Raw genomic sequence first — 22,763 nt, 5'->3', positions numbered from 1 at the left:
AAAAATGCTCACTGAGTTTCTGTTGAGCACCAAGTACTGGGTTACGTACTAGAAACACAAAGATAAGACATGACACACTCTTTGCCTTCCCAGAATTTAGAGTCCACTGGGAGACATGTACAAATGATCAGATAATTACAGGGGATGACTATTATGGTAGAGGTTAGTATGGGCATTTTACCCAGCTTGGTAGTGGAAGGGGGGTTAGGTAAGGCTTCCAAGAGAGGTGATGACTGTGCTGAATTTTTTTTTTTTTTTTTTTGCGGTACGCGGGCCTCTCACTGTTGTGGCCTCTCCCGCTGCGGAGCACAGGCTCCGGACGCGCAGGCTCAGCAACCATGGCTCATGGGCCCAGCCGCTCTGCGGCATGTGGGATCTTCCCGGACCGGGGCACAAACCCGTGTCCCCTGCATCGGCAGGCGGACTCTCAACCACTGCGCCACCAGGGAAGCCCCTGTGCTGAATTTTAAATGACCAATAGAGATTGACAAGGTAAAAGGGAGCAGAGGAAGAAAATTTAGAACATTTCTGAGTTTTTGTTTCCTTGTGTTCAAGGAGAGATTGGCAGTCCAATCAAAAAAAAATTCAGCCTCTCACCCCCAGAACACATATTTAATATTGTATAATCTAGATATCCTCAGGCCTTGGTATCCTATGGCTCTATTTATACCCAAATGTATGGTTCTTGGTTCTCTTGGCTCCTACTGGACTTTCAGGCTCCAGCAAAGTATTCGTGCTTAGGTCTATAAGTCATCATGGGGTATCTCACATGTCTTCATAAATCAATATCAATTAAAGTCACTCTTCTCATGTGCAAAGTATTTATACACATATGCTTAGGGTAGGTGGTAGGGAAAGGCACAAATCATAGGCTTCAAAGGACTATTAAATTTATACTTTATTTGTCACATTTCTAATTCCTGTATTCATCCTAATGGTGTCTTCGTATATAAGTAAGTTTTATAGTATTTGTCTTTCTCTTCCTAAACCAGGTTCATATTTGTTAGTAAGGATTAAATAAAATTTTCTAAAATAAATTTATTTATTTTTGGCTGTGTTGGGTCTTCGTGGCTGTGCGCGGGCTTTCTCTAGTTACAATGAGCGGGAGCTACTCTTTGTTGCAGTGCACGGGCTTCTCATTGCGGTAGCTTCTCTTGTTGCGGAGCACGGGCTCTAGGCACGCGGGCTTCAGTAGTTGTGGCACACAGGCTCAGTAGTTGTAGCTCATGGGCTCTAGAGTACAGGCTCTGTAGTTGTGGCGCACGGGCTTAGTTGCTCCGTGGCATGTGGGATTTTCCCAGACCTGGAATCGAACCCGTGTCCCCTGCATTGGCAGGCGGATTCTTAACCACTGCACCACCAGGGAAGTCCCTAAATAAAATTTTTTTAAAGTCCTTTAACCAGCTTAATCATTCTTATTCCCTTTTTGAGAATCCCTTTTCCATTGTCTATAGTTTTTCTAATAATTGGCTGGATACACAGTGGTACAGAATACAGGAGCTACTGGGTAACCTCCTCATGGTGTTCACCAGTGGCCATGCCTTTTACAAGAGTATCTGGCTTGGGAAAACATGGAGAATAATAAAGAGTTGGAAAGCAAGACTTTAGAGTAGCAGGTAAAGGATTATGATTATTGACTCTGCAAAAGAAAAGATTGAAGGTACTCCTTCAGTACTTGGGGCATTTTAAACAAAATTTGGTAGCGGCCAGTTATAATATGAGTACTAAAAATAATATAAGGACTTTATTGCTATGATGGGTTTAGGAAAAGAAGGAAGTATTTCTAACAACTGTTGAGATGGATTCCAAGGGGATATAGTAGAATTTCCTTTGGGCCTGAGAGAAAAATTTCATAGTCTCCCTTTTAGGGCTTCAGGTAAATGTAGAGGGACTTAAGAGGCAGTGGGCAGGATTGGGAAGGGGGCATTCTTACATCATCACCTGGCCTTCCCTTGGAAGTAGCATGAACTAGTGGGAAGGTACGTTTTGGGAAATCAGTCTATGGGTTAAAACCTCAGCTCTCTAATCCCTCACTGAGGCTCTTTTGTATAAATGGATAATATCATGTGATAGGTATGATTACATGAATTAAAGTATGTGAAGCATCTACCACAGCAAAGGGTACCCTCATGAGTATAGTCCCCCATGCCGTTCTTTATAGTCTGTCCCTAGCTGGGCTCCCCAAACTCACCATTCATCAGTCTCTTATACCACTCTAGTCTACAGAGTGAATAGTCTAGTCTATTCAGAATTACTTAATTTTTGTCTGTTAGCTTGTTCATTTTATTTTGTTTTAAGCATGTTGTGCCCTTCCATGCTATCATGTGTGTTATGCCCTTCACCTTGGAGAATTCACCTTCGTCCAGGGCCGGCCTTCCACTTGGTGGACTCCGAACCCCAATAAGGATGGACCCCTACTTAGGGATTGACTTAAGGTCACCTAGCTCTTGAGATCTGACTTGCATAAACCAAGATGGCAATTTATTGATATATAGTGGAAATTCAACTGATTACATTTTCGTATGTAGTCACCTCACACCAGATTGCAAGAGCCAATTGTGCACATCACTGTCAAATTCCATGGCAAGTGACATCATCTCAATAGCTTGAAATTGACCATGGTGAGAGTATCTACATTTCAGAAAACAGTAAACTACAAATCAGAACTTTCCCCCACCCTGTAGAGCCTGTTGTTAAACATTTATCAGCATACCACTGATACTATCTCTCTGTCTCTTTGGGTGAGTTGTGTGGGAAGCCAAGCCATCTTCATAAGACTACTACATCATAAATGTGGACTTGGACCTGGGACTTTAGTGATGTGATTCTCATATTTGATGTTATCAGCATGAGACCTCTTCTCAGTCCTTTTCTGGAACTGTGGTGTTTCTGTTTTTCAGCCCAGAGGGGTGGATACTTGGACATGAGCTCCAACTTCTCTGGGCCATGCTTAGATGGTAACTTCTGACTGTGTGACGTTCCTTTTTTCAATCCTTTGGACTGATCCAACTTTTATTCTCATAGTCTTTTTCCATCCTAAGTAGAATATAAAATATAATTGTTTGTTTTTACTAAATTGTAGTCATATTTCAATCCTGCTTCCCTGAAATGAAGTCAAACTCACTTTTTTTTGCATCCATGCCACTCCCAAATTAATTTGTTGGGAATTTTAGGTGTTGATGAGCTTTTGGTCCCCTGTATAGGCAGTATGAGGGTTTGCCCCCATAAGTGTTCAGTCACATCCAAATGTGGGTTTCACTAGTCATTTCTCAGAGTAAGCACCTGCATTTTGCAGTTCTGAGTTCTTGAGAGGTCCCATACTGAGAGATCCCATGTTGTTTGGTTGGTCCACATCCTGATAATGTGTCACTTCCAACATGGAGTCTCCACACCCTCTCTGGATAGATTTAGTCACTATCCTTCCATGCTCCTAGGAAATTTGGAGCCTGCCCTTTTTCTGTTACAAAACCTATCACCCTGGGTTCTGGTAATTTGTTTTTCCTCTCCTTATCACTCCACCAGAGCCCTGAGCTCGAAATTACAGGCCTTGCAGTTTTCTGTCCCTGTATCTGCAGTATTGAGCATGGTGTCAGGCCTGTAGTATCTTGCACATAAATTTGGAGTGTGGGTAAATTAATGAATAACATTCTGTGGAATTAAAGGGAATGTGAAAGTTAAGTTAGCCTGTGGGAGTTTTTAATATTAAGCTCCGTAAGTCCAAATTTTACACTGTGAGTTAAGAATCAATTCCTGGACAGCCTTTTTGCCTCCTTTATAATATTTTTCAACTCCAGTAATTGCTAAAGTATGTGAAAGTGCCTTTGGGAAGATTCCCTGTACAGGAAGGAGCACGTAAAGGAATGTCACTCTTGGGTCTACAGCTTTGTCCTGGAATTAGGTGGGCAAATGAACTAATCCTACTATTTAAAGGATGGTTTCCCCTCTGTAGATAGACAGGGGCTGGCTTCTTTGATGCTGATTCATGAAATTCTGCCTGTTTAAAGTATGCCTGTGTTCTCCCTGCAGTTATTTTGTGGGCTCACTTTACTCACCGCAATTTTGACTTTATGTGTTCCTAGTCACTGCCAATGAAGATTCAGGTTATTGATAGTTAGGCAGACAGGAATTCAGAGAAAGAGAAGTGTATATGCTAAAGAAGGATAAAGGGGGCAAAGGGGGTGGTGTTGGTAGTGAGCAAAGAGAGAAAACCTTAATTATACGTACATATAGCATAAGGGACAGTCTAAAATATAGGTGGAAGTAGAATGTACCTGAAGAAAAAGTGAACAGGTCATAAGTGCACAACTCTATTAATAATCTCAAAGTGAGCACATCCATTTAACCAGTGCCCAGCTCAAGAAAAAGAACATCACCAGCACCTCAGAGGCCCCCTTCCTGTTTCCTGGCAATGACTTACTTACCCCTTCCCTCTACCCTAGAGGTTAGGTTACCAAGTTACTGCTATCCTGAATTCCATCACTATAGATTAATGCTGTTTTTTCACTTTGCATAGATGGAGAATATATATATCATACAGTTTTTAAAAATCTGTTATACTGTGATGAGCATGTCTCATCTGAACATTCTCACACATGTCTTTTGAGGAACAAATGTGTGCATTTCTGTTGGATATATAACTAAGAGTGAGGTAATAGCGTACGCATATGTTAAGCTTTAGTAGAGGTTGTCAAACAGCTTTCCAAAGCGTTTATACTAATTTACGTTCTTGCCAGCAGTATACAGAAGGTACCATTTGTTCACATCTTTGACATCACTTGTATTGTTAATATTTTGAATTGTAGCCATTCTAATGGATAGTAGTGGTATCTCATTGTGGCTTTATTTCGTTTTTAATTGAGATATAATTTGCATACAATAAAATGCAAAGATTTTGAGAGTACAGTTTGAGTCTTTTTAGAAAAATTAATAAATTTATTTATTTATTTATGGCAGTGTTGGGTCTTTGTTGCTGCAAGCGTAGTTGCAGTGAGCGGGGGCTACTCTTCGTTGCGGTGTGTGGGCTTCTCATTGTGGTGGCTTCTCTTGTTGCGGAGCACAGATTCTAGGTGCACGGGCTCAGTAGTTGTGGCTCGCAGGCTCTAGAGCTCAGGCTCAGTAGTTGTGGCTCACGGGCTTAGTTGCTCGGCGGCATGTGGGAATCTTTGCGGACCAGGGATCAAACCCGTGTCCCCTGCATTGGCAGGAGGATTCTTAACCACTGCGCCACCAGGGAAGTCCTACAGTTTGAGTCTTGACAAATGTATATACCCATGTAACTCACACCCCAGCAAGATATAGATGATTTTCTGTCACCCCATAAAGTACCTTTTCATTTGATCCTCTCCAACCAGAGGCAACCATGATTCCAATTTCTGTCACCATAGATTAGTTTTGCCTGCTATTGAACTTTATGTAAATAAAATCATACAGTGTGTAAGCTCGTGTTTGGCTTGTTTTTGGCTTATTTTGTTCAACATAATGTTTTTGAGATTTCATCCATGATGTTGTATGTATCAGTAGTATATCCTGTTTCATTGCTGAGTATTTCATTGTATGAATGTACCAAAATTTGTTTATTTGTTCTCCTGTTGATGGACATTTTGGGTTTTTTTTTTTGAAGTCTTACTGTGGTTTTTAATTTTTACTTCCCTGATGCCTAATACTATGGAACATCTTTTCATAATTTATTGCCATTTGATATTCTCTTGTGAAGAGCCTGTTCAAAACTGTCGCCATTTTTCTTTTGAGTTGTTTGTCGTATTAATTTATTGGAGTTCATTATGTAGCCTGGATATGAGTCCATTCTAGTCTGAGAGAGTCTTTTCACTCTCTTAAGAGTATCCTTGTTACACATTTATACAGGAATGTTCATAGCAGCTTTATTTGCAATAACCAAAAACTGGAAACAACCCAAATGTCCTTCAGTAGGTGAATGGTTAAACAAACTGTGGTACATCCATATAATGGAATAAAAGGAATGAACATGGAACAACTTGGATGGATCTCAGGAGCATTATGCTGAATGTAAAAAAGTAAGTTTATATACTGAATAATTTTTTTGATATAGCATTCTTAAAATGACAACTTTATTGAGGTATAATTTCCATACCACAGAGTTCACATGTTTCAAACATACAGTTTAATGCTTTTTAGTAAATGTACCAAGTTATGTAACCATATCCATAATCCAGTTTTAGAATATTTCCATCACTCCAATAAAAATTTTTGTGCCCATTTGCCATCAGTCAGTTCCCCTCCCCTGAGCCCTAGGCAACCACTAATCTACTTTCTGTCTCTATAGGTTTGCCTTTTGTGGACATTTTGTATAAAAAGAATCATACACTGTATGCTCTTTTGTGTCTGTTTTCTTTCATGTAGCATAATGCTTTTGAGGTTCATCCATGGATATGCCATGTATCAGTAATTCATTCCTTTTTATTGTTGAATAGTATTACATTATATGGATATACCACATTATGATTATCTATTCTCTGTGCATGGACATTTGGGGTGTTTCCAGGTTCTCACGAATAATGCTGCTGTGGACATTTATGTACTTGTCCTTGTGTAGGCATATGTTTTCATTTCTCTTGGGTAGATTCCTAGGAGTAGAATTGCTGAGTTGTGTGGTAAATTTATGCTTAACTTCTTAAAGAAACTGCCAAACTGTTTTCCAAGGTGGCTGAACCAAGTTATAGTCCCGCCAGTTCCTGGAGAATGTTCCATATTCACTTGAAAAGCATGTTTATTTTGCTCATCTTGGGAAGAGTGTTTTGTAAATGCCAACTAGGTCAATTTTTTGGTAGTGTTGTGTGAGTTTTCTATATTCTTGCTTGATTTTCTTTCTAGTTGTTCTGTTACCAAGAATGGGATGTTGAACTCTCTATTAGTGTTGAATTGTCTGTTTCTTCAGTTCTTTGTCTTTAGTTTTCAGCAGTTTGACTATGATGTGTCTGGGTGTGGATTTCTTTGTATTATGTTTGGTATTCTCTCAGCTTCTTGGCAATTTTCATCTGTTTTTTCTTCAAATGTTTTTCGGCATCACACTCTTTTTCTTCCCTGTATTGGATTCCAGTTACACAAATATTAGATCGTTTATTATCATACAGGTCCTTGACACTTTGGTTCTCCCCCCGAATCTTTTTTCTTTCTGTTATTTAAATTGGCTAGTTCGTTTGTCTATTTTCAGTTTCAGTGCCTCCTCCATTCTGCTATTGTGTTCTTTCAGTGAATTTTTTATTTCAGTTATTTTATTTTCCAGTTCTAAAGTTTTAACTTGGTTATCCTTTATATCTTCTCTTTACTTTGCCAATAACTTTCTATTTAAATTTATTTCAAGAGTGTTCAAGTTTGGTGGTTGCTCATATGAGCATTTTTGTAATAGCTGCTTTAACCTACTTGTTAGATAATTTCAACATTTGTGTCATCTCACTGTTGGCATCTGTTGATTGTCTTTTCCCATGTGAGTTGGCATTTTTATTTTTTATATACCGAGCGACTTTGGATTTTATCCTGGACATTTTGAATATTATGTTATTAGACTCTGGATCTTGTTTCAATCTAGTGGAGAATGTTGATTATTTGTTTAGCAGTCAGTTGACCTGGTTAAGTTCATACTGCAAGTTCCAGCTCACCTTCTGTAGTGGGCTGTAGTTCCAATATGAGTTCAGTATTCAATGCCTTTGCAGTGCTATTCAGATCTGTCCCATGTGTGATGACCGCTGGTCAGGTCTGAGACCTGAGTGTCTCTTAGCTCAGTTCTCAAAGTGTTTGACATGCTAATTAGGATCAAATCCACACATGCCCAGGTGGAGGGTGATCACAGTTGTTCATAAGCAGCTTTATGGGTTTGCTTTCCTGAGGTCTTCCCTCTTCGTTATTACCATGGTATTTTATGGTTTTCTAGAGCTTTCCTTTTCGGTCCTCCAGTCAGAAACCACCCGCTTTCATGATGCACTGCCTCTGGGGCATAAGGGACAGGGAGACAGAGAGAGAAAGAAAGGAAGAAAAAACAGTGGGATTTGGCTTTGCCCTTTTGGAGCCTGCTATAGTTCCACCGAATGGAATGGTATGTTCCTTTCCCTCGAGAGTTTTAACTCCTACAGTCAAGTCTCCCTCTGCCAGTCAGTTTCGTTGCTGTTGCCACAGCCTCCACCATGGGATTTTCTGGACATGAGAGAAGGGAGAAAAAGGAGAGAAAACCCCAGGGGATTTCCCCCCAGTCTCTCTTGAGTTTTAGTAGTTCCCTTTTCCAAAAAAAGCACCTTGAGCCAGAACATGTGCTCTAAACACAGTGCTCACTTTCACGTTTTGTTGTGTTTTCAGGCCAGAGAATACGGGAGGAAGAAAAGTAGTAAAGTCACCACCAGTTCAGTTGTACTAGGCACCCTGATATTCTTCCCTGATTCATCTGCTGATAATATACTTTAAAGAGTTCTCTAATAGCTACCCAGGCATTCTGTACAGATTTTATAGTTGCTTCCGGTGGACATAAAGGTGGATGTGTTGATTCCATCTTACCTGCAACCAGAAGTCTTAACTGATATTTTAAATGATGTTTTGGATTGGCTTCCTCAACTCCCCAACATATTTATATCTCTGAAATAGTTTCAAAGATGCAGTGTTTGGTGTTGTTAAGTGGACAAAAGTTCCTAAGTATAAGCAGAGGAGCTGCAGTATTGGCAGAATAATGACCTCCTGAAAAACAAAGCCACTTTTCTGAAGGCATACATGGTAATCTCATCCGGAAGCACAATTCTTTGTCCTCATGCAGCATATCATTGACCTCCTTGTTTTCCTTGGCCCTGCCTCTTTGTCACATTCTCTTACTTCTGTCCTGCTGTTTTTCAGTAACCTTTGCTCCTCAGGACTTCATTCATCAACTCCTTTCTCCTCCTCCTCCCTCCCGTTTGTCTCTGGTTTACCCTACACTCTCTTCTTCCGAACATTACATTCTTGCGTTTTATCACCAGACTCTGTCTTCCAAGGATAAATACACTGCTCTGTGATGTCTTAGGATGTAAGTGCTTGCACTTGAAGGGTGGAGAAGCTAGGCTGGGGAGGTGGGGGGTGAGTAATCAGCTTTTGCTTATAGATTAGGGCCAGACCAGAGTCCCTGCAAGGCATTGTAGTGGTCTAGCCAGCCGCTCTTCCAGCATATTAAGGCTTTCTCTCTCATCAGTATTTCTGGTGATAGTGGGGCCTGGCCATGTGAAGCTCCAGCACAGCCAGGAATATCGGTCTAGAAAGAGGGTAGTATTCAAGCCACACTAACCTCATTAACTTGAGAATATATCAGGGCCTTCTGAGCTGTTTTGTTTTGTTGTTAATTGTGAAATTTAATAGGAAGAAACTATTAAATAACAGTTACTTTTATGCAAGTATTTCCTATTCTTAGTTACGGTGGTACAGAATCACTGCCAGAAGGAAATCCTAAAAGGGCAAAAACACATGGACAAAGCACAAGTTTTTATGTTGCAGCATGCTTTCAGTATTTTTATGGTGGAAACATAACGTTCCTTAAAAACCACAGTGGGCTTCCCAGGTGTCTCTTCAGATCCATCAGTTTCCAGGCATGCAAAAGCTGCTCAACTCATAACCTTCTGGGCATATATTAACTATGTATAGATAAAATTTGTAGGTATTCAAAAGATATGGTACCTTTTGGAAAGAAAATCCTCAGGTACAGCATATTGTCTCATTTACTCCCACTAAAATTCATTATCTTCTTGTCTGGGAGCAGGGCAGCAGCAGGGAGCTCCCTGAGTTCTGACCCACTGTTTTTATGCCAGACTGGCCCTCCTCACACAAGGACAGGTCAATGATAGTCTTTTCCACTGGTAAGATTTTTATTTTTTCAGGTCAGTGATACTCTTTTCCACTGATAAGATTTTTATTTTTTCTTTTGACAGTAGCCAAAGCAACTAGTTGTAAAGAAAACACACTCATTATTCTTACTCTTTCATTTTACACAGCAATACTCATTTCAGTGGTATGTTTCTGTGGAGATCTCTTTAGCTATCAGAGCAATTTGACTTTGGTACTGGAAAAACTTAAGTCACAGAAACAGTGATTAAACAGGCAACAGTTCTACAAATAATACTGATTTAATTATGTACATAAGGTCAACCAAGGCATGAGAATTAAAGTGAGATTTATTTAAGGCCAGTATACTGTAAACACCACTCCCCCCAATCCTGTGACTATAATAACTTTCAGGCCCAATTAAGTGAATTATTCCTCATTGATTGTGAAATATTCCCAGGTAAAACCATTAAAGGCTGTGTTGATTTCGGATTGTTGCATTATTTCTTAAAGCTTGTCTTGGGATAACTGCTGCATTTTCCAGAGTCTGTGAGCTCTAAACTGTGAGGTGCTGGCCTAACTTTGATGGAACCTGAGAATTGGAAGGACCTTGGGGATCACCAAGTCCAGGTACCTTCCCAGTGCAACAATCCTCTCCACAATATTCTGTCAGACAGGCAGTTGTCTGACTCTTTACCACTTTTACCCCCAAAGAATATATATTTTTCCTCCATACATTTTTGATGCTACTCACTCATCTTTCCATGATAGGTCATTCTTTATTCCCAAGCCAAGATCTGCCTTCTAGGGTCTCTCACCATTGTTCCCAGCTCCTCCATTACCACACAGAGCAAATCTCCTTTGTCCAAAATAGTTAAAGCCGTCTATTTTCGTACTTCCCCTTTTTCGCATCTGTGATCTTCTCAGGCTAAAAAAATTCCTGGTTCTTTCAACAGCTTAATTCAAGGCTTTTTAATGCAGTGGAAAATTCAAAGAATAATATAATGAACACTCATATTCTCCACCAGCCAGAATTATCAACAATTAAGATTTTGTCATATTTTTCTTTTTCTTAAATAGAGGAATTAAAACATTACAGAAATGATTATTTCCCCTTTGATCACCCCTTCTAGTGTCCACCTCCTCCCTCGCAGTGTCATGCATATATAGGTGTGTATAAACAACATATAGATTTGTTTTAATTTACACAAATGGTGTTATTATGGGTGTGTCTATATGTTTTGTCCATACAGCAAATGTCTTAGATCTTTTCATATGTTTTGTATTAATCTTTCCATACTATGTATTGTATTAGTCATTATATGTATGACATAAGATATTTTGGCTGTCTGCCATCTGGGCATATGGTCGGATTGTAGTTCTGCCTCTTCTGAAGTTAGGTGTGGCCATGTGATTTGCTTTGGTCAATGAAATGTCAGCAAAAGTAACGGGTGCACTTCCAAATGGAAGTTTTAAGAGCCAGTATGAGATTTACCACATTTAATTCCCCTGGCAGATAGAGATGAGGTCTCTCTGTCAGCCTGGGTCTGAGAATAACTACTTGAACTTTCCTGCCAACTCACTTTTTAAGCATGTAGCATATGAATAAATAGACTTTGCTTGTATTAAGCCACTCGGATTTTAGGTTCCTTTTGTTAATTTGCAAACTTAGCCCATCCTGATTTATAAGTAGACCTACATCATTGTTTTTAGTGGCTGCAAAGTATCCCCGAGTGTGAGTAGACCTTATTCTGTGTAGCCATTCTCCTACTGACAGAAGAAGCTTAAGGACTTCCTGAATTTTGCTGTTATAAACAATTCTCTGTTGGTAATTGTATAAATTTGTGAGAGTTTCTCCAGGATGTGTATCTAGAAGTAGGATTGTTTGGGTCACAGTGTACGGATATTTTCAGTTTTACAGGATTCTGTCTTTGCTATCTAAAGTGGCTATATCAATTTACATTCTCACTCTTTCAACTGTCATTTGTGTGACATGATTCCCAAACTTTTTACTAACCTTGATTCCCATCTTTGGATTCACTTTTGTCAGTCATTGTTTCTCTGTGATACTCAGACTGGAACTTGGTTGTCCTGTTGTTGTCCAACTGAGGTAGATGATATATTTCCAAATGTAGCCCAGGCTGAGTAGCTGCATCACCCTGGGGTATTTGCTGGCATAGAAGACTGAACATCTATCATCCTGTATTTAGGAGTTTTTTAAATTGCAGTGGCTTTACATATGTTCTAGTTAAATTTCATCCTATTTTTGCTTATCATATTAGCTTTTGAATTCTCCCCTTTACTCTAATATCACCCTTCCTAGGTCAGTAATCCTAGGTTCATCTACATTACTGATCAAAATTTTGATCAGCACAGGGCCAAGGGCATAGCTCTGTGTCCCACCATGAGACACCTTTCAGGTTTACTTGTCTTCAGGATTCTTCATCTTATCAAGCGGAAAATCCTGGTGGCCTTCGTCAGCTGCACCACATATACTCTACCTATAAAGAATTATCCCAATAAATGAATTGAGTGACTGGAACAGAAAGGAGTCTGGGGTAAGTTGGGCATGTAATAATTTTAGAGAGCCTATCCTGGCAGTTAGTGATTATCAAGTGCTTATCCAACCAGTGCTTTATTAATCTGATCTAGAATTTAGTTTGGAGTGAGATTTCAAGCTTTTTATTAGTAATGATTATGCTCCACCCCTTTGAAAATAAGGGAGATTTTTTGGCTCTCTCCAGTCTGTTGGGAGGTCTGGTTTCTGTGAGTTTTCATAGATGAAAGGAAGTGATTCTGCTGTCATAGCTGCAAATAGTCTTTTATTCCTGGGGAGAGGAACAAGGTGGTTTTTAGGATTATGAGCAGCCAGGATGCTTGTGCTCTACTCCCCACTCAGTGTCTTTTCTTCCTGCACCAGAACCAAACCTGTTCATAGTTCTAGGAATTATAAGGATTCCCTAGGCCAGTAGCTCAGGTCATTACAAGTTAGACTTGTTGATGGTCTTTCTCTTGTTCTTTGGGACCAACTACATGTCTAATTCCTGTTACCATTTTTGTATTAGGATTCTTAGTTACATGTGTCAGGATCCCAACTCAGATTAGCCTAAGAAACAAAAAGAAAGTTTACTGGTAAATGAATAGCCCCATGGACTGCTGCCTTTAGGAATGGCTGCATCCTCTCACTCATCACATCCCTGATTCTCCTTCCCTCACCTTTGCTTTCCTCTGAGTTAGTTTCGCTCACTCTCAGGCATGCTATCTGCAGCAGATGCAGTGCTTCTTTTCCAATACTTCTGTCAGAACCTTTGGATGACTTGTTGATTTAGCCTGGTTCATATACCTTAGCCCCAGGAGGTGTGTATGTGTTAGGAAGTAGGGCAGAGATTGCCCTCAACCTGACTACATGGACTGAGAGTGAGCCCTCATTCACTCCTCTTTCATGTATTTGCCGAGTGCCCACTATATGATAGGCACCATATTAGGCTCAGGGGTTGTTATTACACTGAACAACATAGTCGTATTGATATAACATAATCAATATATATATTGATCAAGATATAATCTGCCTTCTTGAAGTGTATAAGCGTTTAAAAAATGGACTTTAATGTGCTCACAATAATAAAGGAGAAGTTACTGGTGCTGGAAAGCAAATGACAGGGGTTCTGACCTACTCTGGGGCAGGTTAGGGAAGCCTGCCCTAAGGAAGTGTTTTTTGGATTGAAATCTGACATGAGTATGAGTTAGCTATGTGAAGTAGGTAGGAAGGTTGATGACAAGCAATTGGGGGAGGGAGGTAGAATGTACAGAGCCTTGGAGGTAGAAGGGGGCATATTCCAGGCACTGAAAGAAGGCCAGTATGGTTAGATCACAGAGACTGAAGGAGCAGAGAGGCACATGTGGGGCTGGAGAAGTAGGTTGGTACCACTTGAGCAATGCCTCATGGCTTGGCAAGAGGTTTGGAAGCCATACAAATAGCCCTAGTCTATGTGGGTAACTCACTTCCTAAAAACTTCTTAGTCTAGTTAATTAACTAGCCAAGATCACCCACCTGGTTGGAATTTAAATCTAGGAGCACCACAATATCTGTCACATGTCCAGACCTGGCTCAGGCATTGCCTCTCCCAGGAAGCAATCCTTCCTGCCAATGGGAGAGGGTAGGTGCCCCTCCATTCCTACTCCCTTAGTACCCTGCTCAGAGAACTCTCATGGTTTTATTTACCCCATCCAAGCCTGGGCAAGACATGTTGGTGCCCAGCCAGGCTAATGATTGGCATCTGTGCAAAAAAGTGTTGTCATAGCAGGCCTGTCTTTGAAAGGTCCCTTGGCTGGCATCTGGAACTTGACTTTCAGGGGGATTCCCACCATTCCCAGAACTGATAAGGGTGGCTCAATGTGCCTGAACTGTTTATATAAATAGTGCAGTTTCTGCTGAACACTTACTTTCCTTCTTGAGGTCTAGAATTTTGATATTGCCAATCAGAGGGAGCCTATGTGACCAACCTCCAATCAAAACCCTGGGCACTGAGTCCCTAATGAGCTTCCCTAGCAGACTACACTTCATGTATGTTGTCACAACTTGTTGCTAGGGAAATTAAGTGTATCCTGTGTAACTCTACTGGGAGAGGACTCTTGGAAACTTGTGTCTGGTCTCCCCTGTATTTCACCCCAGGTGCCTTTTCCCTCCACTGATTTTGCTTTGTATTTCTTCACCGTAATAAATCATAGGCGATGAGTGTGGTTATATGCTCAATTCTGTGAATCTTCCTAGTGAATCACAGAACTTGGGGTGGTCTTGGGGACCCCTGACACAGCACCCTTGCAAAACCATTCTTAAGTACTTTTCAACACTTATTTTCAAAGGAGAGAGTGAGCCTGGTGAGGAACTAGGGCAGAGAAAGGGACTCTCTGGTGGTGGCACTGACTCTCCTCTCCTTTTGTGCAGTCAGCTTTGGTCCCAAACTTGTACTCTCCACTCTACTAAACCTCAGTCTTGCAGAGGCCTGCAAGGGAACCTTTGAGCACTGGGGAGCAATGGAAAGGTTTTACACTAAGGAGTCATGATCAGATTTGCGTTTGGGGAAGAATAAATGCCCGAGAATCGTCACAAGAATTTGTGAGGAGAGTTTGCTTCACCAGAATACAACTATCTATACAAAGCCACTATCATAAAATAGTGTGGTAATGGACTAGAAATTTGATGTAACAGCCAGGTTTCCCAAATTTCAGCCCAAGTTCCTTCATCAAACCTTTATCGAGTTCTTTGATGAGTTCTGTAAGAGTGAACACGTGAAACTCAGTTCCTTCTCTGCTTTACTTCTGAGACAGGTCATGCAAAAGCAAGCATCATTTATACTGTCTTCAGTGGAACTCTCTGAACTTGTTTTTGGGTGGTTGGGATGCTGTCAACTGTCAAAGTAGGAATGTGGGGTTCTGAATTCAGAACGTGGAAAAAAAACAGTAAGTAAATAGTGAACTCTTTACCAGTCTCCCTCCTGTGAATTGCTGATATTTCAAATCATTGCATATTAATAGCTTAGGGGTGATTTTGGCACTTTTGAGTTTTACAGTTTTTTAGTTGGTAAAAATATTCCTATTTCCACAATCTACCACCATTGTTTTGTCTTCCTTTGCATGTCAGGGATGATATTTCCTAAGGGAAAACTTAATTAGACCATGCAATAATCTTCTTGGAGAAATAGAGAAAATTGGTTATTTAAAACACTAGATGAAAGATCTTAGTTTTTTTTTTTTTAAAAAAAAACCTTTGAAAGAGGAAAACATCCTGTACTGAAGGAACAGAGGTGGGATGATGGAGTTCTGCTGTCCCTGTTTTGCATTTCTAACAGTAAACTTGAAAGCACAGGATCTTCTGACCGCTGAAGCTGAAATTATGTATTCACTGTTTCCCATGAAATAACATTTACCATTAAAAAGAGATTGCATTTATATTTGTCTTGGGTAAATTTCTATGCAGAAAATTCTAAAATTTTTAATGCAGAAATTCATAAGTTCAAGACCTACATGAGCACACAAAAGCATTACATTGATTACATGTCCGTGTATTGGCTGATTCCTGAAATGGTGTCTCAGAAGGATTAAAATTGAGCCTCTGTTCTGAGCACATGGGGTTGACTGTGGCTTGGGAGTGTGCCAGTTAGTCGTAGCACCTGCGCCTCCTCACAGGGTCTTGTTGCCGCTGCCCAGGAAGATGGAGGGTAACTGCCTCACCACTCCAGCCACAGATGCAAGGCTAGAAATCCTACCTAGGAGCCTTCTTCTCCTGCTCTGATTGACAAGAGACCCAGAGACGATAGTCTAGCCAGCTGGCTGCAATGCTGGGGCAGGAAAAGCAGCAAAAGTGAGAATAAAATCAAGTCCCCCCCACTCCCAAGCCCACACTGATAATAATGATCAGACGCCTTTTTGTCAACAACCTCATCTTGCATTAAACAACATTCAGGAATCCTGGGTGTGATGGCCTATTTGCAGTGTGTAAACGGAACATGGGCAGAGGGTGGTGCTCAGATCTGACCTAGAAATTTGAGATGTAGGTGGAGAGACCTAACACCCCGCTGGGGACTCACAGGCCAATTACCTTGAGTCTGGTAACTGGAATACAACTCCTAAAGGAAACTAGGTGTTTTGAACTAAGAAATAATGTATGTATAGGCGAGGCTTCATGTATTCTTTCTTTGTTTATTTTAAGTCCTCAAAAGTTCATAGGAATTAAGGTTTTCCAGAGTGTGTGAGGGCTTTGGAGACAAAAGAAGAGAAGCAAAGGAAGGAGCCTTTTCTTTATTTTTGTTCGTGAGCAAAATCCTGCAGTATTAGACTGAACCATATGAAATTGCTGATACTCAAACATTTTTACCTACAACAATGGCAATTTCATATGGTTTAACCTAATACATCTAATTTCACCACACAAATGCTTTGAAAATATTCTCAGCTTATTATTTTTTTGGACTTAACTTCATCAGAGGGGGAAAGATCTCATAAATTCTTAGAAAGTCTTTTCTTTATAATTTATGACATTAATCCGCACTTATCAAACGTGTTTTTTAGCAGCTCTATGGAAGTATAATTGATATATAAAAACTGCACATTTTCAATGTATGCAGTTTGATGTGTTTGGACTTAATGCATATACCCATGAAACCATCACTACAATCAAGGTAATAGCTACCTCCAAAAGATTCCTTGTGCCTCTTTTTTTTGTGATAAGAACACTTAACATGAGATCTACCCTCTTAAATTTTTAAGTGCACAATATGGTATTATTAATAGACACTGTGTTGTATAGCAGATCTCTAGAACTTAATTCATCTTGCATAACTGAAACTTTACACTCATTGAACAATAATTCCCCATTTTCCTCTCTTCACAGTCCCTGGCAACCACCATTCTATTGTCTGCATCTGTGAGTTTGACTATTTTAGATATGTCATATAAGTGGAATCATGAAGTATTTGTCCTTGCTTATTTCACTTAGCATAATGTCCTCCAGGTTCATCCATGTTGTTGCAAATGAAAGCATTCCCTTCTTTTTTAAGGTTAGTATTCCATTGTGTGTATATAACACATTTTCTTTATCCATTCATCTGTCAAATGGACATTTGGGTCGTTTCTATATCTTGACTATTGTGAATAATGCTATAGTGAACATGGGAGTGCCAATATCTCTTTTGAGATCCTGACTTGAATTATTTTGGATATATATGGCCAACAGGTATATATATAAAGGCGCTCAACATCACTAATCATCAGGGAAATGCAAATCAAAACCACAATATCACCTCACACCTGTTAGGATGGCTATTATATATTTAAAAAGGTAAGTGTTGGTGAAGATATGGAGAAATTAGAACTCTTTACTCCCACACTGTTGGTGAGAATGTAAAATGGTGCAGCCGCTATGGAAAACAGTATGCAGATTCTTAAAAAATTAAAAATACAGCTACCCTATGATCCAGCAATCTCACTTCTAGATATATATCCAAAAGTAGTGTTTGTTTTTAACTTGGATATTCTTGAGAGAGAATCCCAAAGAAAACCAAAACCCCAAGGCCTGCTGTCTTAAATACAGTGGCATTGTGATCAGTGGTCTAGATAGACTGGAGTAGCCTGGAATTTTTAGTTCATTTCTGGCTCAGTACCTGATTCACTGGGCTTTCTTAGGCAGTCATTAGGCCTGACTATAAATCAGTTACTATTCCAACATTTCATAATTTCATTCTCAAAATGCACGTGGGAGGCTAGCTACTTATTCCCTTGCTCAGAATGTTTTTGGGGCTTTCCTTTTTGGAATTACCTTTAGAGCCATATACTAAGCCACACGAGGAATTGGTTATTCACTTCATTCATTCAATAAGTATTTATTTGAGTTATTTACAATGTTGGGCATTGTATCAGGTACAGAGACAGATGACATGGACATAGAAGGTGGTCCAGGGAAGGAGTGTGAACAGAAGCATGTGTGCAGGAAAGCACCAGGACATGTGAGTGGGGAGCAGTGAGTGGCTTAGCTTCCCTAGAGAAGAGACCATGCAAGGAAAATAACACTGGAAAGGTGAGCTGTGGCCACATTGTGGCTTAGCCTAGTATCCAAGCTTAGCCTTGGATACTAAGCCTAGGAGTCTGAAATGTGTGCTGTGAGCAGTAGGGAGCCATTGAAGGTTTTGTGCTTTTAGAGTTTTAACCTGCCAGCTGATGACAGTAGAACTGGAATTGTAAATCAGTCTTGCAGTTTATTTTCCGAGCTTGTTACTGACTAAAACTGGTTTTACATACCTCAACTGCATGCCCATTTCAATGGACTTTGAATAACATTTGATTGTTTCCAAAAGTGAAATTCACTTTCAAAGGAAGAAAAATTGCTTCCATTGACCTTACTCAGAGAAATATGATACACCAAAGGGACAGAAAGCAAATCAAAGTAGAAAATGTCCTAAGTGTTTTGAGGAATTGCATTTGCCTCAGAGGGTCTCTTGGAAGTCAGCCTGTAATTGGATGTGTGAATTCTGGTATATTTGGTTTTTTTAAAATTACTTCATAGTTACATACATCTGTGTAGTTAATCTTTTGAGTTGGTAACTGCCCTGTCTTTACTGGAATGCACTGAAGAGTAACAGTGTGCAAATAGAGGATGGGGATTATAACTAAAAAGAATAGGGATTCTAATGGCAATGCTAAGTTCTCTTCAGGTGAGATATTAGCAGTGTGGGACATATTAACTAGTTAAATGGTTAACTGCTGATTGCAGGTGCCACTGCCTCTGGTCTGAGGAGGTACCTTATGGCTACCTTGGCATCAGGTAGGATGAGAGACTTGTGTATGCAATGACATTTGTTATTTGCATGGCCGTTATTATAAATTTCTTCTTTGGGGTCAGGTGTTTGACCCCCTCTGTGATCTTGGCATTAGCTAGAGTGCCCTTCTCAGTGGAGCCCAGCAGTAGTGCCTGCTTTGGAGAATTATTCAATGTCTAAAGTGATTTAGTGTAGTAGGACTGTGGTGTGTGATGAAATTTCCATTCTATATTTAATCATTAAAAACTAACTTCTAAATTCTGTCAGTTGACTCTTGTTGTACACCTAGCCACTTCAAAAGTTAGTGGCTCAAAATAGTAATTATCTGTTTAGCTCATTATTCTGTGAGTTGGCCATTTGGGCTCGGTTCAGCTGAGCAGTTCTGTTCTTAGTTGGTCTCCCTTATGTCTGTGGTCAGCTACAGGTCAGCAGGGAGCTCTGCTTTTTGCGGTTGGCTGGCTGCCAACTGGGACAATGGTAGAGGGTAGGAGTACTGAGCTATACATCTGTTATCCTGCAGCAGGCTAGCCCAGGCTTGTTTTCATGATAGCTGGGCAGGTTTCTAAGACTGAATAGAAGCAGCAAGGCCTCTTGAGGCCTAAGCTTAGAACTGGCACAGCATCACCTCTGCTGCATTTTGTTGGCCTAGGCAAGTCATAAAGCCAGTCCAGATTCAGGGAATGGGAAGGAGCTTCAAAATCACCTTGAAAGGGCATAGATAAAGAAGGCGGAGAATTGAGACCATTTTTGCTGTCTATCGGACAAATACAGATTACTCTTCTTAAAGGCTTCAGTTACTCCTGTAACATTTAAAACTCATGTGTTCTGTATAATCACATAATTCGTATTCACAGGGTTAAAGACTGATCAAAAACAAATAAGAAAGTATTAAAATCGTTCACAAGTCAGGGCCACCATATGATAGTCCTTTTGTGAAGCTGAGTTTCGGGGGGGGGGACTTGGATGCTCTGATACCTGAATGTGCTTCACATTTTATTTTATTTTTTTAAACATCTTTATTGGAGTATAATTGCTTTACAATGGTGTGTTAGTTTCTGCTTTATAACAAAGTGAATCAGCTATACATATAGATATACCTCCATTTCTCCTCCCTCTTGCGTCTCCCTCCCACCCTCCCTATGCCACCCCTCTAGGTGTTCACAAAGCACCGAGCTGATCTCCCTGTGCTATGCGACTGCTTCCCACTAGCTATCTATTTTACATTTGGTAGTATATATTAGTCCATGCCACTCTCTCACTTTGTCCCAGCTTACCCTTCCCCCTCCCCATATCCTCAAGTCCATTCTCTACATCTGCATCTTTATTCCTGTCCTGCCCCTAGGTTCTTCAGAACCTTTATTTTTTTTAGAGTCCATATATATGTGTTAGCATACGGTATTTGTTTTTCTCTTTCTGACTTACTTCACTCTGTATGACAGACTCTAGGTCCATCCACCTCACTACAGATAACTCAATTTCATTTCTTTTTATGGCTGAGTAATAGTCCATTGTATATATGTGCCACATCTTCTTTATCCATTCATCTGTTGATGGACACTTAGGTTGCTTCCATGTCCTGGCTATTGTAAATAGAGCTGCAATGAACATTGTGGTACATGACTCTTTTTGAATTATGGTTTGCTCAGGGTATATGCCCAGTAGTGGGATTGCTGGGTCATATGGTAGTTCTATTTGTAGTTTTTTAAGGAACCTCCATACTGTTCTCCATAGTGGCTGTATCAATTTACATTCCCACCAACAGTGCAAGAGGGTTCCCTTTTCTCCACACCCTCTCCAGCATTTATTGTTTCTAGATTTTTTGGTGATGGCCATTCTGACTGGTGTGAGATGATATCTCATTGTAGTTTTGATTTGCATTTCTCTAATGATTAGTGATGTTGAGCATTCTTTCATGTGTTTGTTGGCAATCTGTATATCTTCTTTGGAGAAATGTGTATTTAGGTCTTCTGCCCATTTTTGGATTGGGTTGTTTGTTTTTTGGATATTGAGCTGCATGAGCTGCTTGTAAATTTTGGAGATTAATCCTTCGTCAGTTGCTTCATTTGCAAATGTTTTCTCCCATTCTGAGGGTTGTCTTTTGGTCTTGTTTATGGTTTTCTTTGCTGTGCAAAAGCTTTGAAGTTTCATCAGGTCCCATTTGTTTATTTTTGTTTTTATTTCCATTCCTCTAAGAGGTGGGTCAAAAAGAATCTTCCTGTGATTTATGTCATAGAGTGTTCTACCTATGTTTTCCTCTAAGAGTTTGATAGTGTCCGGCCTTACGTTTAGGTTTTTAATCCACTTTTAGTTTATTTTTGTGTATGGTGTTAGGGAGTGTTCTAATTTCATTCTTTTACATGTACCTGTCCAGTTTTCCCAGCACCACTTATTGAAGAGAGCCTCACATTTTAAATCAAAGTCACTAACTGGACCCTTTCTACTAAATGACATGAAGAACATAAATGGAAATTTAAAACAAAGCTGTAGATTCTTTGACACTAGTCTCATCAGGTGGTAGGGCCCATGTCTCCTTTGAGTTAAATCTGGGTGGGCTTGTGACTGCTTCAGCCAATACAACAGAGTATGTGACTTCTGAGACTAAGTTATAAAAGGCAGTGCAGCTTCTGCCTTGTTCATTAGAACATTTATGCTGGGAACCCTGAGCTGCCATGTAAGAAGCCTGACTACCCTGAGACTACTGTGCTGAGAGGCCTTGTGTGGGCACTTCAGAGGTACTCTCTGCTAAGCCCAGTCATCCCTGTCAAAGGGGCCAGCTGAGTGAAGTGAAGAATCCTCCAGATGATTCCAGCTGTTTTGAGTCTTTGCAGCTGAGATCCCAGACATCATGGAGTAGAAAAACGCCATCCTTGCTGTTTTTCACCTGAATTCCCGATTCACAGAATTTGTGAGATGATAAAATGATGGTTGCTTTATGCCACTATATTTTACAGTGGTTACATAGCAATTGATAAACTGAAACAGAATAAATGAATGGGCATGGCTGTATTCCAATAAAACTTTTTTCATCGACACTGAAATAAGAATTTTACATAATTTTTACATGTCATAAAATATCCTTTTGATTTTTTCCAACAATTAAAAACTGTAAAGGCCATTCTTAGCTCATGGGCCATACCAAAAACAAGCAGTGAGCTAGATTTGGCCTACAGGCCATAGTTTGCTGACCCCTGCTCTAAAAGATTATGTAGTACTTGTAAAATTTAAACCTAAGGGCTTTTGGCCAAGATGGCTCTGATTTCATGCTTCAAACTCATATCTCCTCTCTAAATAAAGTGATAATAGATAAAATAAAAAATTAGAAAGACATATCTGTGATCAAGAAAAGGTAAATCTTGGGGCTTCCTTGGTGGCGCAGTGGTTAAGAATCTGCCTGCCAATGCAGGGGACGCGGGTTCGTGCCCCTGTCCTGGAAGATCCCACATGCCGTGGAGCGGCTGGGCCCGTGAGCCATGGCCGCTGGGACTGCGCGTCCGGAGCCTGTGCTCCGCAACGGGAGAGTCCACAACAGTGAGAGGCCCGCGTACCGCCAAAAAAAAAAGAAAAAAGAAAAAGAAAAGATAAATCTCTGGACCAGAAACAGATCAAACAGTTAAGTGGAGATTGTTAGTCATGGGCCGCTATTTACTG

General features: G+C 40.2%; 1 protein-coding gene across 5 annotated transcripts in view; it reads left to right on the top strand.

The window, feature by feature from the left end:
• Positions 1 to 22,763, top strand: part of JADE3 (jade family PHD finger 3) — a 151,983-nt gene that overhangs the window by 40,912 nt on the left and 88,308 nt on the right. Inside the window, exon 1 of one of the 5 annotated variants that reach the window (XM_060292766.2) lies at positions 18,348 to 18,376. The exons of the other annotated variants lie outside the window; for them this stretch is intronic. The gene's annotated coding sequence lies outside the window, so the exon portion shown is untranslated. Of the gene's footprint in view, positions 1 to 18,347; positions 18,377 to 22,763 lie in introns of those variants that run through there. 5 annotated transcript variants of the gene reach the window in all.

Source organism: Globicephala melas, chromosome X (assembly GCF_963455315.2).
Source record: "Globicephala melas chromosome X, mGloMel1.2, whole genome shotgun sequence".
Classification (NCBI taxonomy): Eukaryota; Metazoa; Chordata; class Mammalia; order Artiodactyla; family Delphinidae; genus Globicephala; species Globicephala melas.
Note: the sequence above shows the minus strand (reverse complement) of the source record. Positions and strands in the feature narration are given on the sequence as shown.